The following is a 12217-nucleotide window of genomic DNA, read 5'->3' on the forward strand; positions in this document are numbered from 1 at the left end:
TGCCTGAATATCTGTTCAATTTATGGTCCAGTCAGTCTCTTAGAAGAGGAATACGAGAGTAGAGAACATAGAACTGTGCCTCTCATTTCATATAGTTTTATTGGAGAAGGATGTAACACAATTATGTTAGCCATAGACCTTTTCTCTATAGCAAGAGTCAGCAAACTATGGCCCACTGCCTGTTTTTATGAATAAAGTTTTATGGGTACACAGCCATGCCCACTCGTTTGCCTATTGTCTATGGCTGCTTTCGTACTACAATAGCAGAGTTAAGTACTTGATACAAAGAATAAATATATGGCCCACAAAGCCTAAAACATTTACTATCTGGCTCTTTATAAATTTATTTTTAAAGTTTGCCACCCCCTACTGTGCAGTATTAAATGCAAGAAAGTGAAAACATTTCCAAACTTTTAAAGGTCTCTGTAATATAACCAGTTGTTCATGTTTTTAATCAATAGAAATATGGTTTGCTTGTTTTTTTAAATAAAAGCATGTGATTGTATAAAAGGACTGGTAGGGAACACTAAAATTTTTTTAAACATGGTGAAGTCTGAATAATTTATGAGACATTTTTAATATTCAAGATATTTTTATACATACTTTTTAAAAACTTAAAAATAAGGAAGTGGGGTCCGTAACCCCTAATGTCAGTGATATTGAGGCACGAGAAGTGTAAACAAATGTTCTTTTATTCTTGACACTGGTAATTATATAAGTTCATGTTTAGAAAATTGAATCAAGAATGTATACATTCTAAATCATTAGCAAAAACTAAATCAGAGAAAATTTCTGTGTAGCAAAGGAAGCAGCAAAGAGGAAAACAAAGCAGAAAGCATAAAACCAGATAATACAAGACCAACCATACTCATTATGCTAATAAATGTAAATAGGTTAAGTGTCCCTACTAAAAGGCTCAGATTGGCTTTAAAAAAAAGAAAAATCCGGACAATAAAAAGTGACTCTGAGATGTTAAATAAAAGGCAGAAAAATTTAAGCAAATACAATCTAAAAGGAAGTAGAAGCTGTAGTATTAAAATTGGCGAGCATGGTTAGCAGTTAATATATTGATTGTTAGTTGAAGAAATTGAGATGCAACTGCATTTAATTTCATTGAACATTATGTTATTGAGTTAGTGATGGAGCAAAGTCATTCAGGCCTATCATTACAGAAAACGTGTAACCTCTGTGGAGGTTATAGTCTTCTTAGCTTTTGGATTAGTGCATATATGTGTTAAAGAAGAAGAAATTCTGGTTAAGAGCAGCATATATTCCAAGTTTCTGAGGAAAAAAGACAGATAAAGGTGATTGTTGCCTGTCTTCAACGTGTGCCTTCCTAATTCTGAATGCCTTGAAATTAGAGCCACATTGGTCAGAATTCTAGAGCTAAGCAATTGAATCAGGTTCTCTGTGGTCTGATTCTGTTGTGAAGAGTCAAATTGAGGACAGGAAAAGAATGCCTTTGGAGAGTAAACAATGAATAATTGTTGATTTAATTCTTTTTTTTCTTTTTTTTATTAAGTTTATTGGGGTGACACATTGGTTAATAAAATTATATAGGTTTCAAATGTACAATTCTATGATACATCATCTGCATATATTATTGTGGGTTCACCATCCAGAGTCAAACCTCCTTCTGTCACCATATATTTGATCCCGTTTACCCTCTTCTACCACCTCCCTCCCCACTTACCCTCTGGTAATCACTAAATTGTTGTCTGTGTCTATGAGTTTTTGCTTGTTTGTTTATCTTGTTCATTTGTTGCTTTCAGTCTTATATCCCACATATGAGTGAAATCATATGGTTCTCAAGTGTTTCTGTCTGACTTATTCAGCTTAGCATGATAATCTCAAGATCCATCCATGTTGTTTCAAATGGCAGTATTTCTTTTCTAATGGCTGAGTAATATTCCACTGTATATATGTACCACATCTTCTTTATCCAATCATCTATCAAAGGACACTTTGGTTGTCTCCATGTCTTGGCCACCGTGAATGATGCCGCAATAAACATAGGGGTACATATGTCTTCATGGATAAATGTTTTCAGATTTTTGGGGTAGATACCCAGAAGAGGAATTGCTGGGCCATATGGTAATTCTATTCTTCTTTTTTTTTCTTCTTAATTTTTTGAGGAAACTCCGTACAGTTTTTTATAGTGGCTGTACCAATTTACATTCCCACCAGCAGTGTATGCAGGTTCCTTTTTTTTTCTGCAACCTCGCCAACATTTGTTATTACTTGTCTTGTTGATAACAGCCATTCTAACAAGTTTGTTCTTGTCTCCCCATACAAATCATCTTCTCTTTTTATTTATCTGGGGTTTTTTTTTTGGTTGTTTTTCTTTATTTTAGCACTCTTATGAAATTTATTTAGACTTGTCATTTATATCTGTTGTTCAAGTTGCTGAAGTCATGATCATTACTACCTTTAGTATTTATGGAAATTCTACTTTTGCATTTTTTGGCATCATTTCCACCATCTCCCTTATTATGATCTCTTTCATTGTGGACTTCTGCCTCCTTGCATCATATTGGGAATGCAAATCAATTTTTATTTTTAAATTTTCTTTTGGTTTCTATATTAAATCTTTCTCAGAAATATGTTTTTCTTCTTAAACTTTAAGGATGCTAATCCTTTGCAATGATCCTAGTTTTCCATAGTTGGTTTGTTTCTTTCTGATTTCTAGTCCTAGAAAAAATATTTAGATGCATTACGTATTTCAACAGGTAGGATATGTGGTTCACTGTGGTTTATTTACTCGGGTTTGCTTACCATTTAGTGTCCCCAGAAGTATCAGAAAAGAAAGTTCCTGCTCTTATATCCAAGTTAGGAGACAGCACAGTACTATGTATTATAAGAATGTTGGCTTATAAGCCACATTACAGTGTGTATTTCTTTGTATGCCAATCGCTCAAATACCAGATTTTCAGCTTTAAAAAGTACACACCTGTTAATCCCCTTTTTGAGTGTGGTTGGCTTCATCTCAGCTCCTCAGCTAGAGAGCACGTTGGTATGCACAGTTCCTGTCCACGTATCCCACCTTTAGCAATTATTCATCCACTGCAACATTAAGGACTTACTGTTTATCATAAGCCTATCCCCATTGTCTTCTTCTCTGACATTGACCAGTAGGATGAAGGGAAACACTATTGCCCCAACATCTCTTCTTCTTGGGATCTTCTAATCTGTGCACACATTGTGACTTCATAATGCTTTGTATCACTTCAAGTCTTGTCTTCTGCCATATTATGAAAGCATAAGTACTAAGTAGGAGCTGAGAAAAAGGGATATCCAGCTTTGTGCACCTCAGAAAGCAGCAACCGATAAAGCAACTGCTAGTGAAAATGCAGATCAATTGGGTCTCTCATGCATGCGTTACTGGTGGGAAAACAATTTAGCAGTTTCTTATAAAATTAAATGTATATTTACCATATAGGCCAGCTTTCATGCTCCTGGGCATTTATTCTAGAGAAATGAAAACATGTTTACACAAAACATGTACAAGAATGTTCGTAACATCTTTATTTGTAATAACCATAAACTGGAAATGTATTTCCAATGTACCATCTACACGTACTACACGTAAAAGGATTAGTGGATAAACATCTCTGATACATCTACGAGTAAAAAGGATTGAGCTATTGATATATACAAAATATGGAAGTCTCTCAAGGAGATTATGCTGAATGAAAAATAAAAGCTAAACTCAAAGGGTTATATGAGGTCAGACAGTTAAGTTCGTGAACTCATCCTAGAAAAAGTGCTACATACCTCACTGTTGAATATCACTATGGTCACCTTCAAAGTACCCCCTTTGGGAAGCTACGCACCGATGCCAGTGCCTAGTCCACCCTTCAAAGCAATTTGGGAGCTCTTTTTCTGGAATAGCCATCAGAGTATCATCAAAAGGTCTTCCTTTCAATATTTGCTTTATCTTTGGGTAAAGAAAGAAGTCATTGGGGCCAGATCAGGTGAGTAGGGAGGGCGTTCCAATACAGTTATTTGTTTACTGACTAAAAACTCCCTCATAGACAGTGCCGTGTGAGCTGGTGCATTGTCGTGATGCCAGAGCCATGAATTGGCGAAAAGTTCAAGTCATCTAACTTTTTCACACAGTCTTTTCAGCACTTCCAAATAATAAGCTTGGTTAACTGTTTGTCCAGTTGGTACCAATTCATAATGAATAATCTCTCTGATACCAAAAAAAGGTTCGCAACATCATTGCAACAAGTTCACAAACTTAACTGTCAGACCTCATATACTATATGATCCTATATATTCTCTAAGTGACAAAATTATAGTGATAGAGAACAAATCAGGGGTTATCAGTGGAGACAGGGGAAGGTGTGACTAGTAAGAAGTAAAACAAAGGAGTTCCTTTATGGTAATGGAACAGTTCTGCATTCTGATTGTAGTGATAGTTACACAAATCTACACGAGATAAAATTTTATACAACTGTATACACACACACACAAAAGTGCATATAAAACATACATACACATGAATGTGAGTAAAACCCAGTGAAATCCAAATAAGGTCAACACCTGAAATCAGTATTGTAACAATGTCAGTTTCCTGGTTTTGACAATGTACTCTGGTTATATAAGGTATTATCATTGGGGACAGCTGGTTGAAGGGTTTATGGAAACTGTACTATTTTTGCAACTTCTCATGAGTCTATTTCAAAGTAAAAAGGCGTGCCAAAAAAATGTATACACATGACTTGTATTCATCTTTTGTTATCGGTATATATTGAGTATTACTATTTTAATACAATTTTTTCCTTTCTTAAAATACATTTTTTTGGCACCCTCTGTATATACACGTATGTTGTTGTTTTTTTTAAAGCAACTATGCAGCAGAGGAATGGCCACCCAATTTTTTTGATTGGTATAGACCAGTAGTTTAGAAACCTGGGAGATCATCAGATTCACTTAAAGAGCTTTATAAAAAAATATTCCCTCTGGACATCCCTTACCCCACACAGACACACACCAGACCTACTGAATCATGATCTCTGGAAATAGAGCCAAGGAGTCTGTATTTGCAGAAAATTGCCCGAGATTGGGAAACATCTTTACAGAGCCTGGTTTCTGAGCCTGGGGTAGGAGTGGAGAAGACCAGTGGTGGGTCTGTTCTGTGTGCACTCTGGATGGTGATTTTTCAGTTCTGCTCCAATCTCATTACAGTGAAAATCCTTTTGAATTCTGGCAATAAGTTAACCATTTGTTTTAGATTTTACATTGTTAAGAGTTTTTGGTTTTTACTTTATTCAGAGTTTTTATAGTTATTTCAGTGGGAAATTTCTGGAGGCTGTGTCCTTAGCTACTAATCAGTTGCCAGTTTAAACCAGAAGCAGGGCAGTCGTACTTTTCTAGATGGACCTCGTCTTGGCCTTTTCCACATGTGAATGGTGACTTGCTTCCAGCTTTCCCCCAGCCAGCCTGCAGAGTTCTACTTTGCTTGATCAGATTTTCACATTGATGTGGCGTCAACATAAATCACGTTTCCCCCAAGATTGGCTAGTGAGTGGAAGACAGCCAAGGGACACCACAGTGAAGACATCAGTTAGGAAAATTACATCCAAAACCTGAAAGCTGCTGTCACTGAAGTTTTTGTTTATGAAAATTGGAAAAGCTCTCCCCTCTCAGCCACTGACATCCCTGATTTATTGTTTCTCTGCTGAAAATTATCCAAAGATGTTTTCAGACATTAGCTGGTGAAAGACAAATTTATTGAAGGTGTAGGCGAATGTAAAGAGCCATTAGATTTGTGAATTTCTCAGTCAGACATGGCAACCTTTTAAAAGCTAGAGTTGGCCAGATTCTTTTTGTGCTGATGAAAAATGAATTGAGGAGTTAATATGACCCATAGTGCTAGAAGGGACAGGAATTTTATGCTGTGGCCCAAAGAACTCTGGGCCAATAATGAAGTTGAATTTGAGTGTCTACCCTGCCTCTGCCACTAACAGAAAATGTATCCTTGGTCAAATTGCTTACTTGCTCTGTGTCTCAGTTTCCTGATCTGTAAAATTTGGGGGTAGACATTAGACTAACGGTTTCAAACATTTATGACTTGTGGAATTTACAGTAAACATAATCTCATGATTACTCCCCTTCAGAATTTAAAAATAATGTTTTTTTATAACATATGATAAAGAAGCAAATTAAAAATTCAGATTTTGCATATTACCAAAGATTCTAAAATTAATTTCAATGCAATATTCATAACAATTAAATACATGTCAGCTTTTCCCATATTAAAATTATGCAGAATATTTATTTATTTCAAACTAATTAGTAAGAGAAAGCATAATTTATTGAGTAAGTTAATTGTAATATTTTATCATCTTGGTGATCAAATATATGAAGTTCCAGTTATTAAAATACAGATCCAAAGAGCCAAATCTAATTATACAACCTATTGAATTTTTAAATTTTGAATATTAAAAATAGTTTGTTTTTATAATTTTCAAGTTGTGTTTCTAAATAAAATAAGAAAAGGTGTTTTATGCTACCCTGTTTCCCCAAAAATAAGACCTAGCTGGGCAATCAACTCTAATGCGTCTTTTGGAGCAAAAATTAATGTGATACCTGATATTATATTATATTATATTAAAGACCCGGTCTTATATTGTAGTAAAATAAGACCGGGTCTTATATTAATTTTTGCTCCAAAAGACGCATTAAAGCTGATTGTCTGGCTAGGTCTTATTTTCGGGGAAACACGGTAGTAAGTACAAGTATTTCTTTAAAAGTAAGTGTCAATATGACTAATCTTAAATTCTAATAAATAAAAAGTCAAGTTGAATATAAATATGCTTCCTCCTTTTAAATATCTGTTTTAAAAAGCCTAAGGATATTTTTATGTACATTGTAAGGAGTCTGATCAATGAATTTAATTACAACTTTGTTTAAGATCATCTCTGAGATTTATTTGTAAAATTATAATCATTTTTATGGTCTTCATTTATTTTTATTTTTTCAGTGTTCCTTATGTTTGTGGCCATTAACAATCTATTATGGGCTAAAAATTAAGCAATACAAGAGTGTATTAGTCAGAGTTCTCCAGAGAAACAGAACTGATAAGATGTGTGTGTGCATGAATATGTAGCTAAATATACACACAGACATACACAGATGCCAAAAAATGTGCACACATTTTAAGAAAGGAAAAAACTATGTTAAAATTGCAATACTCAATATATACCAATAGCAAAAGATGAATACAAGTCACTTTTGACTTCTGCAATTACAAGCGGTGCGCAAAGTGGTTACCATCAGCATAATTTTTATACAGTTTTTTTCCTTTCTTAAAATGTATACATTTTTTGGGGCACCCTCTGTGTGCGTGCGTGCGTGTGTGTGTGTGTGTGTATAACAGTTATGCAGCTTGATGTGTTTTCACAAAATGAATGGACCCAGAAAAGCCAGATAAAAAATAAATATTACCAAGAGTCCCCGAAGTTCCCCGAGCCCCTGATGCCTCCCGCCAAATAGTAATTAGCATGCCTTTTTCTATCAGTATTGATTAGTTTGGCCTGTTTTGAACTTTATATGAATGGGATCATATAGTATGTACTCCTTTATGTCTAGCTTCTTTCATTAAATATTATATGTATTGGATTCATTTAAATTGTTGCATGAAGCAGTAAGTTTATTCTTTCTCATTGCTGTCAAGTATTCCATTATATGAATATGCCACAATGTATTAATTTCTGTTTGACTGTTTCATGGACATTTGGGATATTTTTTTTGGTCGGGGTTTTTACAAATAGTGCTGCCTTGAACAGCCTCGTATATGTTTTTTGATGTACCCCTTTCTATTCGATATATACATAGGGTTGGAATTGCTGGTCATAGGATAGAATATTTATTTGTATGTCAACTTTAGCAGATACTACCAGTTTTTCAAAGTGATTGAAATCAGGTTATATCAAGAGTGGTGATAATTCAGCTTGCTCCCACAACCTCAACAACACATGGTATTGTATTTTTTTTTATTTTAGCCATTCCGATTGGTGTGTACTGGTATCTCATTGTGAGTTTATTTTGTATAATATAATAATATATTGTACAATATGATAATATAATATAGGCATACCTCGGAGTAACTGCGGGTTTGGTTTCAGACCACTTCAATAAAGCAAGTATCACAATAAAGCAAGTTATCTTTTTTTTGGTGGAGGATCTTGCCTTCAACTTGTAAAAAAAACACATCTATGAAGTGCAATAAAGTGCATTAAAATGAGGGATGTCTGTAATTGATTTTATTTCCCTAATACTAATAATATTGAGTAACCTCATTTGTTAATTGGCCATTGTGATATCTTATTTGGTGAAGTGCTAGTTCAGGTATTTTGCCCAGTTTTCTATTGGATTTCCTTTTTTATAATGGCCTTTTTGGTTTTTGGTATCAAGGTTATGATACCTTGTAATAAAATCAATTGGGAACTATTCCTTCATTTTCTTTCTCAGGATGAATAGTATTATTTCTTACTTCAATATTCGGAAGATTTCACCAGTGAAATTATTTCTGGGAAATTTAATATAGACTGAGTTTCTTTAATATACAAGTAACTGGTCAGACCTATTTATTCTTGTGTCGGTTTGGGTAAATTGTGTTTTTCTAGAAATTTGTCAGTTGCATCTAAATTTTCCAATCTGTTGACATAAAGTTGTTCATAATATTCTCATATTTGTAATTATCTGTAGGATCTGTAGTTATGTGCCCTTTTTCATTCCTAATATTGGTAATTTATGCCTTCGTTTTTTTGCTTGGTCATTGTTGATTGAAGTTTATCATTTTTACTAATCTTTTCCAAGAACCATTTTTAACTTTGAGTTCACTTTACATTTGTATTCTACTTCTCTGATCCTGCTAGGAGCAATAGCAGCAGCAGCAGCAGCAATAGCAGTTTGCTATTCTTTAACTTCTTGAGATGAATACCTAGATCCATCTTTCTTCTTCAGTCTTTCTTCATTTTACTGTATGCATTTAGGGCAATAAAGGTTCTTTGAGGCAGTTACACCTTCATCGCAGCGATCTTTATATATCATATTTTTATTAACATTCAGCTCAAAATATTTTCTAATTTTCATTTTTATTTCTTTTTTGACACATGAGTTATTTGGTAGGGCATTAATTTCCATTTTTGTATTTCTTAGATTTTTTTCTTTTTGTCAGCATCCAAAAGCTTTTTAATAACAAGGTCGAATCTGGGATTAGTATTTGTAGCCACTGCTAGCCCTTCGGCCTCTGGCACACTCAAACTTCTGGCCCGTGGAGCGCACGTAGGGTTGGTGTGGCTGTGCAGGGTTCCAGGGGCCTTGCCGAAATGCCTGGATACCTCTTGGCCCTTGCGAGGACCAGAGAGCAGGACAGTGCCACAGCCCTTAGGGGAGTCCAGGGCCCACTTGTCGAAGGTGAGGATCTTGCCCCTGGCTTTGAGGTTGCGGCTCCAGGCATGGCTGCTCACATGAAGTGTACGCATCTTCAGTTTGGTGATCTCCTGTACATGCACCTCATTGGTTACAGTCCTTACAACCACAGCAGCTTTGCCCTCCTGGCCAGGAAGCTTCATCTCGATCATCTGGGAAAGGGCCAATTGGCACGACTCATGAACAGTCTCTTCAGCACCACCTGGTTGAAGGTGAAGTTGGTTCATTTGGCCAGAAACCAGTGTAGCTTAACCAACAGCTGTAGGTAGATGTCCCGTCTCTTGGGCTCCTTGCGCGGGAACCTTTCAGTCTTTGTTGTGACGGATATCGTCTCCCATGATGGTGCCTCCTCCTCCACCATGTCCGGAAAGCCTTAGCTATCTTTTTATTATTGATTTCTAGCTTGATTCCACTGTGGTCAGAGAATATAATAGAATGATATCTAGTCCTTTGAAATTTGTTGAGACTTGTCAGATGGCTCAGCATGTGGTCAATTTTGGTAAATATTCTATATGCCCTTTAAAAATGTGTGTTTTCTGCAGTTACTGGCTGTGGTGTTCTGTAGACATCAGTTAGATCAAGTCTATAAATCTGTGTCTCTACTGATTTTTCGGTTGTGCTAATTGTTCTGTCAGTTACTGAGATAGGAGTGAAACACTCCAATTATGATTGTGGATTTGCTCATTTCTCCTTTTAGTCTTGGCCATTTTCCCCACATATATATATGTATATTCCAGTTTATACTTCTAGGTGCACATAAATTTAGAATTGTTGCATCTTCTTGGTAGATTGATTCTTTAGCTTTCTGATATGACTCCGTGTATCTCCAATAAGGCTTCTTGCCTTAAAGTCTACTTTGTCTGATATTAGTATAGCCACATCAGCTTTCTTTTTGCTTAGTATTAATATTTGCATGGTATATTATTTTCGACTTTTCAAGATTGTTATATTTAAGGTACACTTTTATAAGTGGCATGTAAAGTGTTTCTTTGTTCCAAAAAGTTCTGTTTGCACTTGCTTTTTTTTGCACTTTTTTCATCTTCCTTGCCCTTTAAAAATTAATTGTATTTTATTATTCTCCCTTTTTACTCTATTAGCTTATTTGTTATTCAGTCTTTTAATGATTTCCCTAACACTACAACAAGCATGCTTAACTTATTAGAATCTAATATAACTTAACAAGTCCTACAAAATGCTAAAACTTTAGACTACTTTAATTCAGTTTACTCCATTCCTAGCTTTTTTATTATTGCTAACATATATTTTAACTTCACAAATATTTTAAATCCAAAGTAATACTAGTATTATTACCGATAATATGTTTATATGTATCTACATATTTACCCTTTTGTTTCCACATTCTTTTTAATATTTCTTTTAGTGTAGGTCTCCTGATTATCTCAGCTTTTGTCTTGAAATGTCTCTTTTTTTCCCTTTATTACTAAAGGATATTTTCACTGAGTATTGAATTCTAAGTTGCCAGTTATTTTCTTTTAGCATGTCAATGTGTAGTTACATTGTTTTCTGATTTCCATAATTTTTCTTGATGAAGTCAGGTGTCGGTCTTGCTGCTCCTTTGAAGGTTTGTCTTTGCTTTTGGCAATTTTACTCTAGTGTATCTTGGTGTGCTTTTCGTTGTGTTTTCCCTCTATGGAGTTTAAAATTCCTTTTGAATCTGTGATTTGATATCTTTCATCAGTTTACAGAATTTGCAGCTGCTGTCTCTTCCATTGTTTTCCTTCCCCCATTTGTGGACTCCGAATACACATATTTTGGCTCTTTTCTCTATGTCCCATATGTTTTATCTTTTTACTTCAATCTAGTTATTTGCTTCAGTCTAGATATTTTGTACTGACCAGTATCCCTATTTAATAATCCTCTCTCTTCAGCTGTTCTTAAACCCACTGTATTCTTAACTTTAGCTATTATATTTTCCTCCCTTTCTTTCGCTTCCCCCCCAACTCCAGTTCAAGCTGCTGTTTCTCAGTCTAGTTTTGTAGGACACAGCTCTCTGGCCCATGCTGGTATTATGAGCCTTGCACTAGCCCGCCCCAAGGGCTGAGGCAGTCGGTCGCCGGTCAGTCGTCAGTCATCCACTCACGGCAGCTCATGCTGGCCACCTGCCGCTCATGGCAGCACATGGTATCCCACGGCAGCACACAGCAGCCCATGATAGCTCATGCCAACTTCCAGCTGCTCACAGCAGCCTACCTCCCACCAGCAACCTGGCACTAGGAGCATGGCGCTCCAACCACCTGAGCCACTGGGCCAGCTCTGGCTATTATATTTTTCAGTGCTAAATTTCCTGTTTTTTCAAATATCAATTATTTGGTGAAACTCTGTGTTTTGTCCTCTACTGTACATGTTAATTACAGTTATTATTTTAAAGTCCATTTCTGATCTTGTTCACCTGTAGGACTGTTTCTATTGTCTGTTTCTCTCTTACTCTTGTTCTTGACAAGTCTGTATTTTTATTGAGTCCCAGCCGTTGTGTATGAACAATTTTAGTGGCCCTGGATGATATTCTCCTCTAGAGATTTACCTTCTCTTTTGGCAGGTATCGGGAGTAAGGGGGATATCACTGCATTCCAGTTAGGAACTTTGCAGGCTTGTGGCTGGGATGCAGTTTTTTTAAGGTTCAGTCTACACTTTGTTCATATTCACTGTTATAGGTTGCCCTCCATGTGTCCCAATAGACTAGATCATTTTAGTAAGACCCCCCCTAGGTGGGATCTGAACTCTAATTTTTGTTTCCTCAGCACCAAGAGTCTGC

At 35.7% G+C, this 12217-nt stretch overlaps 1 protein-coding gene and 1 pseudogene across 3 annotated transcripts in view; one reads left to right on the forward strand and one right to left on the reverse strand.

Annotated features, from left to right (window-relative positions):
• Positions 1 to 12217, forward strand: part of EXOC6B (exocyst complex component 6B) — a 584188-nt gene that overhangs the window by 473827 nt on the left and 98144 nt on the right. The window lies entirely within an intron of this gene.
• LOC117033272 (60S ribosomal protein L18-like) lies at positions 9229 to 9782 on the reverse strand (annotated as a pseudogene).

This window comes from Rhinolophus ferrumequinum, chromosome 13 (assembly GCF_004115265.2).
Source record: "Rhinolophus ferrumequinum isolate MPI-CBG mRhiFer1 chromosome 13, mRhiFer1_v1.p, whole genome shotgun sequence".
Lineage (NCBI taxonomy): Eukaryota > Metazoa > Chordata > Mammalia > Chiroptera > Rhinolophidae > Rhinolophus > Rhinolophus ferrumequinum.